Source organism: Malus domestica, chromosome 01 (genome assembly GCF_042453785.1).
Source record: "Malus domestica chromosome 01, GDT2T_hap1".
Taxonomy (NCBI): Eukaryota; Viridiplantae; Streptophyta; class Magnoliopsida; order Rosales; family Rosaceae; genus Malus; species Malus domestica.
Window position 1 is genome coordinate 397,015 of NC_091661.1, and position 22,022 is coordinate 419,036.

A 22,022-nucleotide genomic window follows, 5' to 3' on the forward strand; every position below is an offset into this window, starting at 1 on the left:
CTCAAAATAGCTTAAAACAACCAAATAAACTTAAACTAGACACTAGGAATGACTTTGGACGAAAATTGACTTTTACTTGAATCAAAACATTTAAAAACACAAATTAAAATAGATTCTAACTAATTAGACACACTAAAGTAAAGGGGGAGTGAGTTTTGGACGAAGTTGAAACAAACAAACAAGTATGAAAAACTAGACAGATTGTAAAACAAATTTCAGAAATAAGATTATGGATGGGATAGCTAGAGGCTTTTTCTCCACACATGATATATATGCAAACAACTCGATTTCCAGTTACTACTTCATTCAATTGGATGACATCACTAGTTAACTCTCATATTTTCCTTGTTTTATTGGATTGGATGACATCATTCGACAACCCAAAACATTCTTCTAAAGTTCCCTACATGACATCATAATAGAGATACAATCAAAGATCATTACGTTTAATGAAAATCATAAGCATTGACGAAGCACTTGCAACTATGACATCATATCACTCATGCTAGGAATTGAACTTAAAGCGATCGTTTATAAGCGACCTTCACTACATGTGAATATAAGTTTGTAACAATTATGTGAAACTTCCTTATATTCTAGCAAAGGATTTATGCATGCCAATTAAGTGTTGACCCTTAATGAACAAATACAAATAAGTTATCAATCAAATAGTTAAGCCAATTGCATTCACGATTCAAGAGTTCATAACTGGAATTTATCAAATTATATTGCACACATAATCATGGCTTTGAAATCACCCCTAGCCAAGAGGGGTTTAGCCACTCATATTTACAACAAAACGAAAGGAAATGAATTTAAACATTAGAAACAAAAGAAAGAAAACACCTAAATGCTCCAATGATCCAAGTTGGACAGCAAGCACGTCCATGCACTTTCCTTCCCTTCCTTTGCTACGACACAAGGTGTTAATGATGCAAAGCATGGGTAAAATGGAGTGGTGTTGAAATGATTCAAAGGTGAAAGTGAATTGATGACTGATGCAAGAATTAAACATGGATGGAGTGCACGGCAAAGGTTTGTTATGGTACAAGGAACCTTTAATTTGTGTCCTAAAATGCATGTGAAACCTTCAATGTTGCTGGAACTTAAGGACATTTAGGATTTAGGAAAGATCAAACCAAAATAGGAACCCTTGGCTTAACTTTCCTACTTTAAGTAGGAATCCTCATCTTGAGGTCTTCAATTTCGTCCACTCCTTTAGTTCCAAGCATGTGATATTTATTCCAAGCCCAAAATTGCTCCAAAAGGCTCCAAAATGCACATTTTTGCATACTTTGTCCTTAGAACCTGAAATTGCACAAAAATGACTTTGAACACTAAAACAACTAAGGAATAACAACATAAATGCATGAGAACAAGCTAACTCAGTCACATAAATATGCTCCTATCAGCAACCTGCCGCTATTACCACCAACCAGGTGACCAAAAGTACGTCCAATACTCCCAAATTATACATGAGCATTACTCATGTCCAATACTCCTAAACGCTCCAACGATCCAAGTTGGACAGCAAGCACGTCCAAGCACTTTCCTTCCCTTCCTTTGCTACGGCACAAGGTGTTGGTGAGTGTTTGAAGGTTTGTTTGTATGGAGGAATGGATGTGAAGATGAATGGATGTGTTTGGATGAAGGTTGTGTTGAAATGGGAGTGAATGAACTCACAAAGTATGAACTCAATTTATGTTACACACACTTCCTTTTATAGAGGAAGTGCAAGGCAAAGCATGGGAAAATGGAGTGGTGTTGAAATGATTTAAAGGTGAAAGTGAAGTAATGATGCAAAGCATGGGTAAAATGGAGTGGTGTTGAAATGATTCAAAGGTGAAAGTGAATTGATGACTGATGCAAGAATTAAACATGGATGGAGTGCACGGAAAAGGTTTGTTATGGTACAAGGAACCCTTAATTTGTGTCCTAAAATGCATGTGAAACCTTCAATGTTGCTGGAACTTAGGGACATTTAGGATTTAGGAAAGATCAAACCAAAATAGGAAACCATGGCTTAACTTTCCTACTTTAAATAGGAATCCTCATCTTGAGGTCTTCAATTTCGTCCATTCCTTTAGTTCCAAGCATGTGAAATTTATTCCAAGCCCAAAATTGCTCCAAAAGGCTCCAAAATGCACATTTTTGCATACTTTGTCCCTTGAACCTGAAATTGCACAAAAATGACTTTAAACACTAAAACAACTAAGGAATAACAACATAAATGCATGAGAACAAACTAACTCAGTCGCATAAATATGCTTCTATCAAATTCCCCCACACTTAGCTTTTGCTAGTCCTCGAGCAAAACAAAAGAAATAAACGAATCAAAACAAACAGAACACAACTTAACCTTCCAATATTTGCCTCAGGGATTTCCAATGCACATGACAAGTTAAAAATCATCATTCCCACAGCTTTTAGTCATCTTCACATTTGAGCACACACTTAATTACAGTCACCACTTACTAGTTCGCAATTAACCAATTAAAACGATATTTTGAAAGTAGTAACATGCCTTAGAGAATTTGCTCAATTCCTTACAAGATACTTTCTATTTTCACACACATTTTCTGACTACACACCCTACACTAGTTATATGTGAGCAGAATGATGTAAACATGGAAGACTAGTACTCACATATGTTATAACAAAGAAAGCAATTTCTGGAGTTAATAAGCATGTTTAGATATGATCTCATGAATGGAATGCTACTACTTAGATGCGAGAACCAGTGACACCATATGCTCATACCAATTTCAAACTCCACGAATTGAAACACACAACACTTAAGATTGAAGTCAAGGGTTGTAACAGGGCTTGGGGGTAATGGCTAACAAAGAAAGGATAGCAATAACAAACGTTCTTAAAGCGATAGCAAGCAAAGCAATGAAATAGACACTTGGAATTCACTTTAGAATGCAGAATCAACTTTTAAATACAAAGGGAAGATTCATGCAACACTTAGGGCCGAATTCAATGTTTTGGACCCTTTTTTAACAAACTTTTTTCTTTTCACTCTTTTTTTTTTCTTTTCTACCCGTGCCTTATTAAGGACTTTGGTACACACACACACACACAAGAATCACTTCCCCCACACTTGCTTTCTGCAATACATTGATAAAATAGGAGTTCATTTTAAGTTATGCTTTACTATGCTTTAAGAACAAGGGTATGGATGGTCCTAAAACTAGGCTAGGTAAGGATAGTGTGGATTAACAAAGAACATAGGCTTAACAAGGCTCAACGGGGTTAAACTTAAACACATAATGAAATAGGGGCACGACAATTTGAATTTGGTGGTCACTACACAACTTCATCTTGAATATGTGTTATGCAAATCAATAGCATGCTTTGAATGAAATAGGCATGAGTTCTAGCATTTGGAACTAAATGATGAAACGCCTTCTAAGTAGCAACCAAGCAAAGAATAATGAGATCATGCAACGACTTTGGAAAACAATGATGCACAGATTATTAACTCTCCAAATAAACGTTTAGGCTCAAGTCTCACAAGGTTGTAGCGTTCATTTAAGTTCCTTCCTTCAAGCATGTTACAAAAACTGATTTTTCCTTTATGATTGCATGTGAATTCATAAATTATAATCACAACCAAGCATACACCAAAGAATAAATCAAATTTTCATCCATGTTTATAACTCTCTTTAACAGTCATGTAATTAAAAACCAAATTCTCATCATTGTGTTGGAAGGTACCCTAACACACAAAAACAACTCTTTTTGGGTTTTTCAAAACAATTTTTCAAATTTTTATGAGATTTTCGGATTTTTATGTCAAAACACACTAAAACACTCCAAAACAGCTTAAAAACACTTAAAAATAGCAAGGAACAACACTTGAAGTAATGGGTGATAAACTCCTACGAATTTAATGCAAATCAATTTGGTTACCCCTTACACTTAAATCAAACATTGTCCTCAATGTTTCAAGCATAAACTCACACAAAAACAAGCAAACAAACAAACAATGAATAAACATGACAAGTATAGCAAAGTAAAAACCAGACAGAGTAGAGTTTAAGAACGTAAATCTGGTTTTGGAGATAGATGATCTTGTTGACTTTCCACAGCTTTGATCTCGAACTGGTTTGGAATTCTGAGTTAGGAATATCAGAGTTCCTTGGTTGTGCAGTCTGCATTCTTCTTTGCTTGTTTCTTCTGCACGGCAGGCAGGCACGAGGTAGAGGTGATGGTCTGTTTCTTTCTTCAATCTTTCCAAGTGCCGACCATTTCCTTTCTTTCTCCTTGTCCGTAGCTGAGGATGAATTAGCACATTGTCTCCACATGCTTCGAGGTATCATTTTCACTTCCCTTATCTGTTCCCCAGGCAGAAGTGGTAGATGAAGAGGAAGCATAAGATGTTGAAGATGAGTACTCGAGAGCAAGGCTAGGTAAGCAATCAGGAAGGGGTTCCAGGCAGTCGGTTCCAGATCGGAAGATTGATACCAAGTGCTGGCTGATTGCTCTCTTTCTCCTTGTCCCACAAATGAAAACAACGACAAAGAGAAGGACATGGAGAAAGCATGATATGAGATACTCTTGCTTTCAACCTTCATGATATGAAATACTTTTACTTTTGATGGGTTGTTTGCAGAGGTATCCCAGGGAATAAGGAACACTGAGTAACTCGAGAGGCTTTGTTGGGAAGGCATTCTTGGAGATGAAGAAGGGTTATGTATGTCTGCCTTGCAATGGGGGGTGAAGGTCGACATTTATATGAATTAATAACCGGTACTATTCTTTCACTCTTGTCGCCAGAAATCATCATGTGCTTTCTACCATCACTAGAAATCTTTGATAGATTGCCCGTAATTTCCACAAGGCTGAGTGTGCATGTGACAGATGTTGACACGTCTGGAAAAGCAAATGCCTCTCCGATTTCTGAGCTTGCCTCTTCATTTTCTGAGCTCCGTCGAGTGCAAAGGTTTTCATGTGACAAGTGCGGACAAATCTGGAAGAGAGGATGGTCCGTGGTTTCTGAGTAAGCCCAGCTTTTGAGAAAGCTAGCGCCTTTTCGATTGTTGAATTGGCCTCTTCGATTTCTGAGCTCGCTTCTTCGATCTCTGAAATCCCGTCAAGTGCTGATTTTTATAGAGGATAAGCAGTTCGTTTATAAGCACACTTGAATTTATGCCCATAGAAACTCCCTTCATTGCACTTCTAAGATCTCAATTTGTTCGACCTCTTTTTTTCTTCAACACCTTTGAAAATGGCTGGCCCCTCCGACCGTCGTTTTGACTTGAACCTTGGTGAAGAGGCATCCATGCCTTCTCCAGACAACATATGGTGCCCATCCTTCATATCCCCTACTGGTCCTCGTACCGTTGAGGATTCGGTGATGAAAATGATATGACCGCTACGGTGGTGGCCCGGAACCTTGTCACTCCCAAAGATAACAGACTACTTTCCAAACGGTCTGATGAGTTGCCTGTTAAGGATTCTCTGGCTCTCAATGTGCAGTGTGCGGGTTCTGTGTCTAATATGGCCCAACGTCTATTTGCTTGAACCTGTCAAGTTGAATCATTGGCGGCTGAAGTGATGAGTCTCAAACAGGAGATTCGAGGGCTCAAGCATGAGAATAAACAGTTGCACAAGCTTGCACATAACTATGCTACAAACATGAAGAGGAAGATTGACCAGATGCAGGAATCTGATGGTCAGATTTTACTTGATCATCAGAGGTTTGTGGGTTTGTTCCAACAGTATTTGCCTTCGTCTTCTAGGGCTGTACCACGTAGTGAAGCTCCAAATGATCAACCTCCCATACCTCCTCCTTCTGTGGCTCTGCCGACTGCTAATGCTCCGCCGACTATTGAGACTTCTCCTAAGCAGCCTTTGTGAAGGCTCCCTCTTATATTTTTCTGCCTCCTGTTCATTTTCAACGAATTTTAATGTAAAATACCTTGCATATCTGTCAATGTTTCAAAAATAAACCCACAACAAAAACAATTAAACAAGCAACAAATCAAAATGACAATCATGGCAAAATAAAATTGCAGAAAAGGGAAGGTTTTTAGGAACGCAAAACATGAGTTGCCTCCCAAGAAGCGCTTGCTTTAACGTCTTGCAACCGGACGAAACTTCCTTCTAAGCTTGGATAGGGCCCACGACACTGAGTGGGATTTCTTCCACAATCTGCCCCACATCACTCTCATAGTATAGCTTTAGGCGATGCCCGTTCACTTTGAATTCGTCCCCGTTCCTTAAGCTTTTAACTTGGACTGCACCATGGGGAAAAACATTAGTGACAACAAATGGCCCAATCCACTTAGACCGTAACTTACCAGGGAACAATCGTAGACGATAATTGAATAGTAGCACTTTCTGTCCAATTGAGAATGTTTTTCCTCGAATCATTTTGTCATGAAACGCCTTTGTTTTCTCCTTGTAAATTCGTTCATTCTCATAGGCTTCGTTCCGTATCTCCTCAAGTTCATTTAATTGGATCTTCCTATTCATTCCAGCAGCATTTAAGTCCAAATTGAATGTTTTCACAGCCCAGTGCGCTTTGTGCTCCAATTCCATAGGTAGGTGACATGGCTTGCCGTAGATTAGTCGAAATGGAGACATCCCCAGAGGTGTTTTGTAGGCAGTGCAATATGCCCACAGTGCATCATCTAAACACAAGCTCTAATCCTTCCAGTTTGGCCTAACAGTCTTCTCCAAGATTTGCTTAATTTCTCTATTCGAGACTTCGGCTTGGCCACTTGTTTGAGGGTGGTATGGCGTGGAAACCTGATGCTTCACATTGTACTTTTTAAACAACGCCTCAATGGTGCGATTGCAAAAGTGGGAGCATCCATCGCTTATGAACACCCTCAGCATGCCAAATCTGGAAAAGATGTTAGCCTTGATAAAATCTGCCAGTACTCTAGAATCGTTAGTATGGGTGGCTTTGGCTTCCACCCATTTCGACACATAATCAACGGCTAGCAAAATATAAGTAAAACCATATGAGGGCGGAAAGGGTGCCATGAAATCCATACCCCATACATCAAAGATCTCCACATTAAAGATGGGGGTTTGTGGCATTTGGTCTTTGGCATCTATCACAAGTTATACAAAATATTCTAGCATCCTTAAACAATGTAGGCCAATAGAAACCACTCTCTAAAACCTTAAGGGTTGTCCTTTGGGTGCCAAAATGACCCCCACATGCAAAACTATGGCAAAATGCAAGAATTGAATTAAACTTGGAATCGTGCACACATCTACGAATAATCTGGTCAGGACAATACTTCCACAAATATGGATCATCCCACACATAAAATCGTGCATCATTTCTGAGTTTATCACGCTTGTATTTATCTAGAGTGCTAGGAACTTGTTTTGTGACCAAATCAGCATACAAGGGCTCACTTACCTCTAGGGACAGCAATTGCTCATCAGGGAAGGTCTCTAGAATGGGTAAGGAGTCATCCTTGTGCACCAAATGACTGAGGTGGTCAACCACCATGTTTTCACTCCCCTTTTGTCTCTTATTTCAATGTTGAACTCTTGAAGCAGGAGCATCCAACGAATTAGCCTTGGTTTGGCCTCCTTCTTGGTGAGGAGGTACTTCAACACTGCATGGTCAGAATATACAATCACTTTAGTGCCAAGTAAGTATGAACGAAATTTATCTAAAGCAAATACAACTGCAAGAAGTTCTTTCTTAGTGGTAGAATAATTAAATTGAGCATCATTTAGTGTCCGGGAAGCGTAGTAGATGACGTGTGGCTGTTTGTTCCTCCTTTGGCCTAAAACAGCACCAATGGCATAATCAGATGCATCACACATTAGCTCAAATGGAAGGCTCTAATCTAGTGGCATGATGATGGGGGCCGACGTCAACATGTCCTTGAGGGTTTTGAAAGTGGTCTCACATTCCTTGTTGAACTCGAAGGCTACTTCCTTTTGGAGTAAACGGCAAAGGGGTTGGGTGATTTTTGAGAAATCCTTGATGAATCTCCTATAAAATCCTGCATGGCCAAGAAAAGAATGAACCTCCCTCACCGAAGTGGGAGAGGGTAAGTGACGTACAAGATCTATTTTAGATTTATCAACCTCAATCCCTTTTTTTGATATGATATGCCCCAAAACTATACCTTGTTTTACCATAAAATGGCACTTGAGTCACCAAAGACCAGAGTAAGATTATTCAAGCATGCATCAAATGAGTCACCAAAGACACTAAAGTCATCCATAAACACTTCAATGATCTTTTCCACAAATTCTGAGAAAATACTTACCATACACCTTTGGAATGTGGCTGGTGCGTTGCATAGCCCAAATGGCATGTGTCGATAAGCAAAGGTTCCAAAGGGACATGTGAAGGTAGTCTTTTCTTTGTCATCAGGAGCTATCACAATCTGATTATAACCCGAATAGCCATCAAGAAAACAATAAAATGAATGACTGGCTAACCTTTCTAGCATTTTATCAATAAAGTGCAGCGGGAAATGATCTTTTCTTGTTGTAGCGTTGAGCTTCCGATAGTCAATACAAACTCTCCATCCGGTTTGGATTCGGGTGGGCATAAGCTCATTATCTTCATTTTTTACCACAGTGACTCCGGACTTCTTAGGAACAACTTGGACTGGTGAGACCCAATGGCTATCAGAAATTGGGTAAATCACTCCACAATCTAGTAGCTTGATGATTTCCTTCTTCACAACGTCCATCATGGGTGGATTGAGCCGGCGTTGTGCTTCTCTAGATGGTTTGGCTCCTTCTTCCAAGAGTATTCGATGCATACAAGTGGTAGGGCTAATTCCCTTAATATCGACCAATGTCCACCCAATGGCAGTTCTGTATTCCCGAAGCACCCTTACCAACTTGTCCTCCTCTTGTGTAGTGAGTGAAGAAGAGATGATGACGGGCAGCATCTCTTGCTCTCCCAAAAACACATATTTCAAATGGCTAGGCAATGGTTTAAGCTCTAGGGAAGGGGGCTGGATTACAGAAGGAAGCAACTTGTTAGTCGAAATGGGAATTGAAATTAGGTTAGGAGACTTACCAATATGCCTTGGATTTGACTCTAGGGTAGCAACCATCTCCACCAATTCTTCCTGAATAGGCACGGCAAGATGTTCCTTGTTGTTGTCGTGTGCATGCCTAAGTGCTAACCCTTCGTTTTTTAGTCCAATGCTTTGTGTGAGAGTATTTTCAAGTGCATCCTCATTCAAATCATCAAGGAATTCCTGCGCCCAAGAGTCAATCACATCAATAGAGAAACAAGAGTGACCATCATGAGGATATCTCATAGCATCAGAAATATTGAAATTAATAACTTCCCCATCAAATTCCATGGTCAATGTTCCCTTGAATACATCTATCTTTGTACGGGCAGTCTTCATGAATGGTCGGCCAAGTAATATTGGTAATTGAGAGGAATGGTTCGAGCCGTCCATTTCAAGCACGTAGAAGTCCGCCGGAAAGACTAGGTGATTCACCTGCACTAAAACATCCTCCAAAACACCTTTTGGATATGCATTAGATCTATCAGCCAGTTGAATGATCACTCCATCATTTTTTAATTCTCCCAAGTTCATAGATGCATATATTGAATAAGGCATGACATTTATTGATGCACCTATATCTAACATGGCAGATTCAAAGCGAGTATTTCCTATAACACAAGGAATTGTAAAACTGCCTAGATCTTTGCACTTAGGAGGTAGTTTTCGTTGCAACACAGTTGAGACATTCTCACTTACCCTTACCACCTCTTTGTTTGAAGCCCTCTTCCTTGTAGTGCACAGCTCCTTCAGGAACTTAGCATACTTATGGACTTGTTTAATTGCATCTAGAAGTGGAATGTTGACTTGCACCTTTCTAAATGTGTCAAGAATGTCTTTGTCACTCTCATCCTTCTTTGATTGCATAAACCTGCGAGGAAAGGGTGCATTAGTTGGAATGGAATTAGAAGTCATGGAATTTAAACCCAACTTACCTTTGGTGGTCGAATTAGGGTGTGTAGGTGGCTGCGGCAACGATTGCTCAATCCTTGCCGAAGGCAGGCCTTGTTCTTTCTCCTCAGATTGCATCTTTTCGTCCTCCTTTTGATTGGATTTAGATGGGCTGGGATCAGATCCAACTTCTTGTCCACTTCGCAAGGTGATGGCTTTGGCAGATTCGGAGCCTCCCTTTGGATTCACATCCGTCGAACTAGGTAACTTACCTGGCTCTCTACTAACTTGCCCCATGAACTCAGCCATTTGTCCCATCTGTCTATTCAATTCAGTCACCTCTCGAGCTTGATTTTGCATTTCCTTGGCGTAATTGTGCATATGTTTGGCTTGATTTTCCTGACCCTTCGCCAACGTAGTTAGTAACTGAATAACTTGAGCATTATCAAAAGACAAACCTGAGTTATTTTGGGCAAGTTGTGTTTGGGGTTGTGAGGGTGCATACGGCCTTTGATAGAATCCCGGAGGTTGTTGTCTGAATGCACTTTGTTGTTGGGTTTGTTGGGGCTCCCTCCATTTGAAATTTGGATGATCTCTCCAACCTGATTGTATGTATTCGAGAACGGATCATTCCTTGGTTGGTTTTAACTCCTAAAACCCACGGCGTTGGCAGATTCCCACCCTCCGTTCTCGATCAATTGAGGGCACTTATTCGTGAGATGTCCATTCATTGAGCACACGCCACAAGCAGCTACACTTTGTTCTTTTGGTTTTTCAACCACCTGTGAAAGAAGAGTAGTAAGATTAGCCATTTGATTTTGAAGTTAGAAAATAGCACTTACCTCATTAACTTGTTGCTACCGTGGGTTGTCTCTTTGACCAACGCCTTCATATTGTTAAGCATTCAATTAAGGTCTTGGCAGCCATGGGTGTTTTGTCCATCAAAGCTCCTCCCGTTGAGGCGTCTAACATTTGGCGTTCAATTGGTAAAAGCCCTTCGTAAAAATATTGAAGAAAAAGCTCCTCCTTCATCTGGTGCTGTGGACATGAAGCAACAAGGGTTTTAAAACACTTATAGTAAGTGGGAAAGGATTCACCTTGGTTTTGCTGAATGCCACTAATCCTTTTGCGTAGTAGAATGACTTGAGAAGTTGGGAAAAACGTCTCCAAAAATGCCCGTTTCATACTCTCCCATGATGTGATAGTTCCGGGGGCTAGCTCATACAACCAATCTTTAGCCTTTTCCAAGAGAGAAAAGGGAAAAGCCTTCATTTTCAGAATGCTCCCATCAACATTCACAGGGGTCATGCTCGAACAAACAACCTCGAACTCCTTCAAATGTTTATTAGGATCTTCCATGGACAACCCATGGAACTTAGGAATATGATGCAATAAACTGGACTTTAATTCGAACTCGTCAGTCTTGTTTTGGGCCGCCCTTGGATATTGAATGCATAAAGGCAGAGCATTGTCCAATCCCGAAGCGGAAAGCTCCTTGATTGTTCGATTGTCTACTGCCATATCTTGAACTTCTTCAAAAGTCCTTGCCGTGGCCTCGTCTTGCTCTTCTACTTAGTCTTCTTCAAGATCTGGTGCAGGTTGAGATGGTTGGGGATCTTGTTGATTCCTTGCTCATCTCAAAGTTCGTTCAAAATCGTCGTTAATGGCAACGGTGCCAAAAACTTGATGCGAAAATTAACTTAACACACAAATTTACCCCTCTTTTGACAATTGTAGTATAAGTATAAGTAGGGATCGTTCTGGACCGGGGATTAGGAGGGCTTGCTAATAACCTCTAAACTGACTCAAAAACATAAAACTAAATTTAAAAACACTTAACAAGACTCACAAGACTCAAAGCAAACTTAAAATACTCAAAACAGCTTAAAACAACCAAATAAACTTAAACTAGACACTAGGAATGACTTTGGACAAAAATTGACTTTTACTTGAATCAAAACATTTAAAAACACAAATTAAAATAGATTCTAACTAATTAGACACACTAAAGTAAAGGGGGAGTGAGTTTTTGACGAAGTTGAAACAAACAAACAAGTATGAAAAACTAGACAGATTGTAAAACAAATTTCAGAAATAAGATGATGGATGGGATAGCTAGAGGCTTTTTCTCCACACATGATATGTATGCAAACAACTCGATTTCCAGTTACTACTTCATTCAATTGGATGACATCACTAGTTAACTCTCATATTTTCCTTGTTTTATTGGATTGGATGACATCATTCGACAACCCAAAACATTCTTCTAAAGTTCCCTACATGACATCATAATAGAGATACAATCAAAGATCATTATGTTTAATGAAAATCATAAGCATTGACAAAGCACTTGCAACTATGACATCATGTCACTCATGCTAGGAATTGAACTTAACGCGATCGTTTATAAGCGACCTTCACTACATGTAAATATAAGTTTGTAACGATTATGTGAAACTTTTTTATATTCTAGAAACGGATTTATGCATGCCAATTAAGTGTCGACCCTTAATTAACAAATACAAATAAGTTATCAATCAAATAGTTAAGCCAATTGCATTCACGATTCAAGAGTTCATAACTGGAATCAAATTGTATTGCGCACATAATCATGGCTATGAAATAACCCCTAGCGAAGAGGGGTTTAGCCACTCATATTTACAACAAAACGAAAGGAAATGAATTTAAACATTAGAAACAAAAGAAAGAAAACACCTAAACGCTACAACGATCCAAGTTGGACAGCAAGCACGTCCAAGAACTTTCCTTCCCTTCCTTTGCTACGACACAAGGTGTTGGTGAGTGTTTGAAGGTTTGTTTGTATGGAGGAATGGATGTGAAGATGAATGGATGTGTTTGGATGAAGGTTGTGTTGAAATGGGAGTGAATGATCTCACAAAGTATGAACTCAATTTATGTTACACACACTTCCTTTTATAGAGGAAGTGCAAGGCAAAGCATGGGTAAAATGGAGTGGTGTTGAAATGATTTAAAGGTGAAAGTGAAGTAATGATGCAAAGCATGGGTAAAATGGAGTGGTGTTGAAATGATTCAAAGGTGAAAGTGAATTGATGACTGATGCAAGAATTAAACATGGATGGAGTGCACGGAAAAGGTTTGTTATGGTACAAGGAACCCTTAATTTGTGTCCTAAAATGCATGTGAAACCTTCAATGTTGCTGGAACTTAGGGACATTTAGGATTTAGGAAAGATCAAACCAAAATAGGAAACCATGGCTTAACTTTCCTACTTTAAATAGGAATCCTCATCTTGAGGTCTTCAATTTCGTCCATTCCTTTAGTTCCAAGCATGTGATATTTATTCCAAGCCCAAAATTGCTCCAAAAGGCTCCAAAATGCACATTTTTGCATACTTTGTCCTTACAACCTGAAATTGCACAAAAATGACTTTAAACACTAAAACAACTAAGGAATAACAACATAAATGCATGAGAACAAGCTAACTCAGTCACATAAATATGCTCCTATGAGCAACCTACCACTATTACCACCAACCAGGTGACCAAAAGTACGCCCAATACTCCCAAATTATACATGAGCATTACTCATGTCAATCATACATAAACATTCATGAGCATTACTCATATCAACCATACATAAACATTCATGAGCATCACTCATGTCAACATTTATGAGCATCACTCATGTCAACATTCATGAGCATCACTCATATCAATCAACATAAACATTCATGAGCATCACTCATGTCAATCAGCTTCAAAAGCTTCATTTACAAAAGCTCTAGCTTCAAAAGCTTCATTTACAGAGCTCTAGCTTCAAAAGCTTCATTCATAGAGCTCTAGCTTCAAAAGCTTCATTTACAGAGCTTCAGCTTCAAAGGCTTCATTTACAAAAGCTCTAGCTTGAAAAGCTTCATTTACAGAGCTACAGCTTGGAAAGCTTCATTTACAAAAGCTCTAGCTTCAAAAGCTTCATTTACAGAGCTCTAGCTTCAAAAGCTTCATTTACAAAAGCTCTAACTTCAAAAGCTTCATTTACAGAGCTACAGTTTCAAAAGCTTCATTTACAAAGCTCTAGCTTCAAAAGCTTCATTTACAGAGCTCCAACTTCAAAGCTTCACTAGCAAAGCTTTACCTACAAAGCTTCAGTGCAGGGTATACAAATATCGCCTCCGAACAACCGCCACTTCGGCCCATACATGGATTCAATTTGAAGTCTCCAGCCAACATACTCTATTGGCCGAAGACTTGAGGGACTACATTATGTACCATATATTGGACCTCAACTGGGCCTCATGGAAAATACTTGGGGGACTTAGCCAATTATTTATGTATTGAGGAGCAAGCCCTTATTTTATAAAAGGGACTCCCTGACTTTCATTAGAGAGCACTTATGAAAAATACTCGGGGGACTCTAGCCCATGACTTATGTATTGAGGAGCAAGCCCTTATTCTATAAAAGGGACTCCCTCACCATCATTAGAAAGCATCAACTCTAGCTCATCATTCATGTATTGAGGAGCGAGCCCTTATTCTATAAAAGGGACTCCCTCACCTTCAACACCACAAGCCGAGACAACCAAGGCAACATAAGCCATGAGCCGAGCAGCCTCGCAACATGTGCTACTTCTAGTTGAGCATCATTTCACTTTGAGCACCGCCTCATATCAAGTATCAGTTCAAGATGACATCTAGTTACTTCGGCCCACACATGGACTGAATTTCAAGTCTCCAGCCAAAAGTCTCTCTTGACTGAAGACTTGGGGGACTACTGTTTGTACCATACTTAGGACCTCCATATTCAGATCTCGTATAAATACTCGAGGGACTTAAGTGTAATTATGTAATAAAGGAAGGGGCAAATATGTAATAAGTGAAGAGCCCTTATTCTATAAAAAGACTCCTCACCCTCACAATTAGGGGAGGCCAATTCTTAGGCCATCAGAAACCTCACTCTCTCCCTCAGAGGCTCTGAATCTGTCTCCCTCACAAACAGATAAATACATAATCAGTGTGGACGTAGCCCAAACCTTAGGGTGAACCACGATACATCTTGGATTATTTACATTTCTTGCAGATACATCCAAGACCTCTGGTTTTGTGCATTAACACATATATATTTATATATATATATATATATCTGCAATTGGTTCGGCCCAGCACGGTTCACACCATTAATGAGTCCACCAGGAATGAGCCCAACTCCTATGGCCCATCCTCACTCGACTTCAAGTTGGTCCAAATGTTTTCCCAAAGCTTTCTCGTCTATAGCTGTCTCTCTCATTCTTCTCAGCTCACCTCTCCACCTCATACCCATTTTTGCCACCGAGGGCTCCAAGATCAAATGCCATGAATCGAAGCAGTTGTGACGGTGGCGCCATTCTTTTTCATTCTTACTCCACCCAAACCCCACTTGCTGCATATGGTGAGCACACCCGGAGCACGTGGACCTCCAAGCTAGCCGCACGACCTCGTCTTTAGACACCTTCTTTTCCACTCCTTCGTCTTCTTGCTCTCATAAAAAATGGTGGAGTCACCCATAAACAAAAGGAAGACCTGCAAATGCACAAGATCTGGATGCAAAAGTGTTTCTCTTTCTCTCATTTGCCTCTGCTCTGGGCAGCTGAAATTTCGCTGGGGATCGAGAGGTCGAAGAAAACAGAGATTGTTGGTGGGTCACTAGACTGCAGACACATCAACCATGCGCTGGTCAAGCACCTAGAAAAGTCCATCCCATCCACGTCGAGAGCATTTCAGGACTGTGCAGCTCTTTCTCCAATTCCTGCATCATTTTTCTCGAGCTTTCAGGTTTAAGGTTAAGACAATTAAACGATTCCTACGACCCCGCCTTGCACACTTGGATCAATATTCACTCTCGACCGGTGAAGAAATCCATCTCCTCTTGCTCAACAATTCGCTCCATCTCCACGACCATCTTCTTCTCCATCGTTATTGTTGAATGCAGTTACAGACTGCTCGCTGCTCGATACACTTGAAGTCAAGGAGGCGGCGTCGAAGACATCGGCACCACCTGATTATCTCCATCCCTATCAAAATCAACATCTTCATCATCATTGTCTCATCGTCGTCGTCTCTGCCTTCGTTCTCAAACAGGTACTCGGTGGGGGATTCCCCAAGCTCGGAAAAAATTGAGCTTAATGTGGTGCTCTAATGTCTTCAATATCGGTCTAATTTTTCTTTTTGCCAAGTGTAAAATGTTGAAATCATTGGATTTATAGGATTGTTATGTCGGAGATCAAGGCCTAGCTGCTGAGGAACAATCGGCAACTGGTGTTCCATTCCTCTACGACGGTAGGCAGAGTAATGGGTGTGCAGTGGCTGTGCTTAGTAGTGGTAGTAGTGGATCTTCAGATTTCGGAGGTTCATCTTCTATGGTAGAACAAGAGGAAGGGCTTCCTCATCTATCTCCTCGCGCTGCTAACAACCTCGAACTCGTCACCCTGGCCACCATGATCAAAGCTAGCGAAGAACTTCAGCGACCGCTGTCAAATGACTAGCCGGTCATGAAACTCGACGGTGCCAACAACTTCAAGCTCATCACTCTGGCCACCATGATCAAAGTCGGCGAAAAACTTCAGTGACCACTGTCAAACAACTAGCCGGTTGTGAAGCTTGACGCTTTGCACTACCACAAGCTCCACTGCATCTCTGCCCACCTCGAGCTCTTCATTCTGGCCACCATGATCGAAATGAGCGAAGACCTTCAGTGAGCATTATCAAACGACTAGCTGGTCGTGAAGCTTGACGCCTTACAACCACCTCAAGCTCCAGCTGCTTCTGCCCCTCCGCTATAGCTGCTGCCCTTGAATGTGAATAACAAAACCAAAGTTTGTCAACTCACATCTACTTGCCTCTGTTGCTCTACACTACCTCAAGCTGTCGTGGCACTCCTCATCTCCCAAGCTGCCATGCCCTCTGCAAGCTTCTCCTCTCCCACTGTAGGTGGTCGCCCTTCATCCTATGCAGCACACACACACACACATATGTATATATATATAAATCATATAAAAATAATAATAAAAAACTATTGGTGCGGTGACTGTGCAAATAATGGTTTCCAGAGAAGCAAATGAAAATGGTCCGCATGTGGAGAATGCAGTACAGAGAGGAAGTCCACCGAGGAACTCAGTCGTGCCATCTTCAAGCCCCTCACAAGTGCATGCTACTATTAGCAAGTCAATAAGGAAAAAGAAAAGGGGCGGTGGCGACAGAATAATTGAAAAGTAGAAAGTAGGGGGAGGATGGTGCATCAGGCACCGTCTAAAAAGTAATTATATATATATATATATTATAAAAAGGAAAGTAATACATCTTAGTGAGATATATGTTTTATTTGTATTTAGCACAATACACTGAATAAAATAAAGTATGTATATTGATATCTCCGAGAAATTACAAATATATAAAAAATTAAAATTAAAATAAAAAAATAAAAAAGAGAAAGAAAGAAAAAAAGAGGGAGCCTTCACAAAGGTTGCTCATGTGAAGCCTCAGCACCCGGCAGAATCCTAGAAGAAGGAGGCATTGAAGATTGATCATGTGGCACCTCAATACTTGGTCGAACTCCAAATGGCGAAGGCAAAAGGTGCCTCTGGAATATAGCCATAAACTTCTGATGGTCACTTTGAATCCGACCTTCGGAGTACTGCAATTGATCAAGCTTGCTCTTCATGCTCGTCAAATAATTATTTGTTCGCTTAAGTTGTCTGATCTCTTGTTTAAGATTTTCAACCTCGACTGTCAATGATTCAACTTGGCAAGCTTGAGCAAGTAGGCGTTGGCCCATATTTGATAGAGTAAAATCTCAAAAATACAACAGAGACAATTTTCATAGGCGGGCAATCTTCAAAGTGTGCATTTTGAATACAATCGATACCTCTATAAAAAGAGAGGCAACATATCCACCGGTTCAAAAATCAAAGGGACACCACTCTTCGAATTTCAAAAGCTAGATTTTCCTGCATGAAGTCCGTCAATACTTTTCACACGCAATCTCAGCTTTACGGATGGCACGGGCAACTTTGTCAAAGATCTCCAACAAAGTTGAAAATGCATGAATTTGACTATTCCAATTACAACGCGGCCGCCGACAAGCATGAACAAGGCCACGTTTGCACCATTACCTGCTATTGGGAAATCCTTATATATGTCGACGTTCATCCTCCATGGCAAGGCACACATCCAAAATGCCTGACTCTTCTTCCTTGCCAAGAATACATCTGCAACCAAACCTCTCAACATACTCAGTTTTCTTCCTCCCTGAAAACACCTCTTCAACCAGGCCACACCATAGCAAAAGTATCTCATATCATTCGTGTCGAAAGCAAGAGTATCTCATAGCATGCTTTCTACCTATCCTTTTCTTTGTTCTTGTTCTTCCCTGGAGGACAAGGAGAAAGAGAGCAATCAGCCGACACTTGGAATCAACCTTTCGATTTGGAACCGATTGCCTGGAACCCTTTCCCTGATTGCTTACCTAGCACTGCTCTCAAGTACTCATCTTCAAATGTTGATGCACTTCCAAAGAAGATACCAGATGCCTAGAGAATAGATGAGGCAAGTGCAAATGATGCATCGAAGCATGTGGAGACAAGCGCAACAAATACATGTGTTGATTCATCCGCTACTTGTTTAAAAGTAAAAGTATCTCATATCATTCTTTTCCCCTGTGTTTTCCTTTGCCTTTGCTCTTCCTTACAAGACAAGGAGAAAGAAAGCAATCAGTTGGAACCCGAAATCAAACTTCTGATATGGAATTGATTGCCCAGAACCTTTGCCTGGTTGCTTACCTAGCATTGCTCTCGAGTGCTTGTCTTAACTGTTGCTGCCAAACATGGATGAGTCATTAAGAAGTGATGCTCTGAAGGACCATTTAAATGAAAAAGGTTGTGCACCACTTCTACTATGCAAAAGAAACAAGCAAAGAAGAATGCGACACGATGATCTGGAAAAAATTACTATAAGCAAGACGCTCTTCCCTGCAGGATTGCATAATCCAAACAGAGGAGTCTAAGTCAAATCCAAGCCCAGCGTCATTGCTTTAATCCAAGAGCTCGAGAAGCTTCAACAGCCTTCTACTGGTACCGTCACCAAATAGCAAAGCCTCGCCGTGCAATGCCGTCAAATCACCCCTGCTTGTTAGAAAGCAAAAGTATCTTATATCATGCTTTCTCCCTGTCTTTTTCTTTGTCCTTGTTCTTACCTGCAGGATAATGAGAAGGAGAGAAATCAATTAGCACTTGGAGTCAAGCTTCCAGTCAGGAACCGATTGCCTAGAATCCCTTCCCTAATTGCTTACCCAACATCGCTCTCGAGTACTCATCCACATCTGCCTAGAGAATAGATAAGACGAATAACAACGAAACATCAAACTTGTGGATAATCAATAGACGCAACAACTGCACGTGATGATTCATCCCCAACAAAGTCGAATCTCACTTGCCAGGTGAACCGTTCGTGGTCCTATTTAAATTCAAGATCAAGCCTCGATGGCCGTTGAAGAAATCACGAGTCCGATTCAAGATCAAGTGTCCACCACCCTTGAATCAAATTCAGCTCCAGATAAAAGGAGTAAATTTAGACATTTGGTACAAGTCTGGCAGAAGAAACCCCCAACCCAATTTAAGAATAAGCCTGCGGAAAGTCAACAATTGGAGGAAACCAGAAAATCCTCCTACCCAGTTTAAGATCAAATCTATGGAAAGTCAACAAGTGCAACAAAATACGTGCCAATTCATCCACTACCAAAGCCAAAGATCATCTACCACATGAAGCTCCTTGTGGTCCAATTCCATTCAAGATCAAGCCTCAACGGCCCTTGGAGAAATTTCAAACAATATTCAAGAACAAGCCTCAACGGCACTTGAAGAAAACTCCAGCCCAATTCAAGATCAAGCCTTGGCGACCCTTGAAGAAATTTCCAGCCAAATTCAAAATCAAGCCTCGACAGCTCTTAAATCGACATCTACATTGAGGAACTTCAAAACGCATCTCCTACAGGTGACAAGCATATGTATACGACGTGCCTTGAAGTGGGGGCATTTGTAGACATTGAAATTTCAATGAAATAAATGTTGATCAATAATTAAAATTTCAACGTTCACATGTCACATAAATGTTACACGTAGCATGTGACTCAACAAAAAATCGAAAGTCATTAAACAGGACACGTGTCAACACTTGACAAAAATGATTTATTTCATCTGATTATTTAAATCCAAAAAATAAAGTTTCGGAATTCTATAAATAGGAAGCCAAGCCATTCATTTTTGGGTACCAATTGACATCACACCAAAACCTTGAAGCTTTGAAACTCTAAAGCACCCAAGCAAATCCCAAAGGATCAAGAAAGCTCTCATCGTTCTTCGTCAAATCCTCCTTCAAGATCAAGCCCCAACGGCCCTTGAAGAACTTCGACCAATTCAAGATCAAGCCCTAACGACCCTTGAAGAAAGTGTTCATCGTGCAACCATGCATGCAATGTAATTGCAATATTAGCTAATCACTTGAGATGCTATCTTCCTTCAAAATACCACTTTGCACAGGAGTCCTGATTATGCATGTGTCACGTGGCCAAAGCAATACCACATATGCAAAACGTATCCCCAATATCTTTGCATGTTGTTATCTGATGCCATGCCTTAATGCATATCCCCATATTCCATCATGATTCAAATCAATTGGGATTTAGACAAATATTAGGTTTAAATAATTTAATATATTACTAAGAGATAATATCATGATTAAAATCACAATATTATTTTTCAATAATAATTGAAAATCATTTCAACCACTTTGTCATTCAACGGTCTAAAATTATGCTCATTCAACGACCTCGATTGCTCGGGCCGACAGTGTAAAATCGGGTCCAAACATTGTGAAGGATTATTTTGTGAAAACATGTTCATTTGAATAACATCTATAGCAAGCATTTAACAATTAAAAGGCGGAATCATGTGTTGGAAATGTGCCCTAAAGCCAATCATATGATGATACTTTACGGACATTTTACATGTTAAACTAATCTAGTTTAATATAAAGGGCAAAGATTATTGTTTGAGCCGTCTCATATAAATGTTATATGCTTAAACGATAAAGTCCAAGGAATATGTGATTGGAAGAATGTAATCTAATGAAGTTAGATTCATGAGACCATTCTTTCGTAGACACATCCTAAATGTTCCTGATCATAGGATTGCCAATTGGGCATTGACAGTCCGTCAAGATCGGTACGTGCTATGTCTTCTCTCAGGGAGAGTGACTAGTCTCGAGTCATTGGTGTGTGTGACATCAAGACAAGTACGTAGGTGCTCAGTAGAGAATGAGTTCACTGAACGTGATCAACGAAGAGTTCTCATACTCATGTCACATGAGAACTCATGTTTGGGATAATGCAAATTAGTCCTTTGACCTGAGGCATCACAGTTGTCTTGTGGTTAAGTCCTTGATCTTTGATTATGTCAAAGTCACCCCATCGGGGTGTCCACGGCATCGTTGGGGTTAAGCCACTTAGTCATGGAGGCAGGTGAATGCGCAACAAGGGATCTCTAACCTTCAAACCGTTTGAGGGAGAATACTCTATGATATGATTTAGAATCTCTGGCCAGAGTATGAATGAGATTTAGAAAAGTCGTTCTAAATCACATTCAATGAAATCATATAAGCACACGAATCACATTGGATAGTAGACATGAATAAATAAACTATCAAACCAAACAATGTGGTCAGGAGTATTAGATTAGAGAAAGACCGTATTGCATTTGTAATCCCAAACTGAATAGGTTTTCTCTACCTCTTCTGATTAGCTTGGGTAACCATGATATGCTGCAAGGTGTCACTCATGGTTTGTGGAAGCCCTAAACGTGTGTAATCACTAAAGGGAGAATTGAAAGTAAGTTTCAATTCACAATCGATTTGAAATGGTTTTAATCGCCCACTGCCTCGCTAAAAGGAACCTAATGGATCGCACACCATAAGAGGTGGAGATTGGAGATTAAACGGAGATGAGTAAGAATGATTAAATGGTTTAATCATTTATTTATGGCAAGGATTAATTAATATGTTAATTAATCAAACGAATAAGTTCGTTAAAGACCTCGGGATA